Source organism: Berghia stephanieae, chromosome 14 (genome assembly GCF_034508935.2).
Source record: "Berghia stephanieae isolate SIO BIC M18660-M18661 chromosome 14, UCSD_Bste_1.3, whole genome shotgun sequence".
NCBI classification, from domain to species: Eukaryota; Metazoa; Mollusca; class Gastropoda; order Nudibranchia; family Aeolidiidae; genus Berghia; species Berghia stephanieae.
The window spans coordinates 3,411,543-3,414,042 of record NC_088373.1 but is presented as its reverse complement, the minus strand read 5'-3'; positions in this window follow the sequence as shown (position 1 = coordinate 3,414,042).

The following is a 2,500-nucleotide window of genomic DNA, read 5'->3' as shown; positions in this document are numbered from 1 at the left end:
CACAACGCCACCCCGACCACCACCAATACTACTGCAATCAGTGTCGCAAACGCCGTAAAAACCCTTCAAACAAATTAATTTAGCTCAAATCTCTCTCTCTCTCTCTCTCTCTCTCTCTCTCTCTCTCTCTCTCTCTCTCTCTCTCTAACTATCCCTCTCTATCACTATTACTACTACTACAATCACTCACACCACATCATCATTACTACTACAACCACTGCCACTACTACGACTACAACCACTACCACCACCACCACCACCACATCATCACCAGTCGTCATCACTACTACTACTACTACTACTACTACTACTACTACTACTACTACTACTACTACTACTACTACTACTACTACTACTACTACTACTACTACTACTACTACTACTACTACTACTACTACACCACATCTTCCTCACTACCACCATTACTACAATCACTACCATTAGGTGCTTTACTTCATTTGAAATAAGGAAACTTTGAGGTTGTATTTGGCAATGTGTTTATATATCACACTGTAGTTCTAATCAGTTATCTATTTAGATCTATACAATCTTTAAACACAATACCAAATACCATCCCAATTCCCTTTTTGTGTGCGGAAATTCCTCTTTCGGCATTGAAATTCCCCTGATTGGTGTCTGAAATTCCTGTGAGTCAAATTGAAAATGGGCGTCTCTGTAAATTTTACTATTCTCGTCAAATTTTCAATGCCGTATCTAAGGAGTTATCTTTGCCCATTGATTTGACTGTGCGTGAAAACGGTGCCTCATTTCAAAGTCGATTTTCCCAAAACTTGGTTTTTACACTCTCCCAACTCCAAACGGTCATATCTAGGCAAAGAATAATCACAATTTTATCAATTTGGTGTCCAATTTTAAAGCATTAAATAAGCTATGATTGGGTACCGAAAACCCAAAATTGAAGAATCCGACTTAATACCGTTTCGAGGCGGAGGGTCACATATTTAGTTATTTCTAAAACTGTATATTCACTTTTGTCATCTGACTTTACTGCAACAAGGAGTTGGTAGAGCACTCGTTTCACACGCAAAGGGACCAAGATCGATCCCGGGTGCAGTCGAGATTTTTTTTCATGACCTTCCTGTCCACCCAGCAGTGAATGGGTAGCTGCGTCTGTTTGATTTAGCTGAATGTACTTCGCGATAGACTAGCGTCGTGTCCAAAGGATAGCAAGTAATTGTTAATGTCCGTTTCATGCTATAGAAACCGGGATAAATCCCGGCATTGAGTCGAGACCAGTTATCTGTTCCTCTCATAATTTTGAACACAATCAATTTCTTAAAATTTGTATGAACCATGTTCAGCTCTTAACATTGGGAAAAAATTCTACAAAAAGTGACCAAAATATATCAAGTTTTCTTCTTCTTCTTCAAGTACCAAGTCTGTGCCAGACTTGGGTGATCATGGTACGCCATTCATCTCTGATCAGATAACCTCAGAAAACTAATATTACTCTTCTCTTTCTTTGTCACCCAGCTGTTCAAACTATTCAAATGTGTTTTTCTTGGTCTACCTTTACTCTTTTTGCCTTCTATCTTTCCTGTGAGAGCAAGATGTTCTATACATTTATGTCAATTTAGGTGCCCTAAAAATTGCACTTGTCTTTTTCTTATTGTACGAATTAATAACCTTTTAGTTTCAGCTTGCTCTAATACTTCTTCATTAGTTTTCTTCTCTGTCCATGAGATTCTTAACATCCTTCTAAGAAACCACATTTCTGCTGCCTCCAGTTTCTTTCTAATGTGTTAATTATCTTTCAATTGTTTATATATATATATATATATATATATATATATATATATATATATATATATATATATATATATATATATATATATATATATATATATACTCTTATATTGCATGGTTTTTAACAACATCCATATGATGATTTTTTGACGTGATCTGACAACCATGGGTGGTTTCTGACAACATTGCTAAGTTGTCAAAAACCATGTAGGTTTTTTTTCGTCTGAAAACGATTTGCCTTTGGTTGACAGATAAAAATAAGTTAAGTTGTTAAAAACGTTTGACTACAAGTTGAGTAGCGCCCCTTGGGTGCAAAGAAAATCTGGGTTTGAATCAGGCAGAGCTATGGCAATCTCTTGACACTGGAGATAGTTTTCTACTGGAATTTGACCTACTTCCGCTTCCGTTCGTTTTGTTTATTTAATTTATTTGGGGCGGACCGAAGATACAACTTGGGCGGACTGTGGTTTGTGCATTCAACATTCAATCTGATGAAGTAAAACTTACTGAATTAGGTGAGTATTTTTGTTTCAACTTGTTGTCCTATCTATCTAGATGCATGTTGTTGCTTTTTAAAAAATTGTTTCTTGTATTGCCTGGGCGTGATCATTGATTGCAACTTTGGGCGACTGTTTTTAGAGTTAGAGTTTAGACTCAAATTGCCTAAAAGTTGAAGTACAACTACAAACGTCATTGTCAGAGTAATGAAATAGAGTAGTCATAGCGACATTTT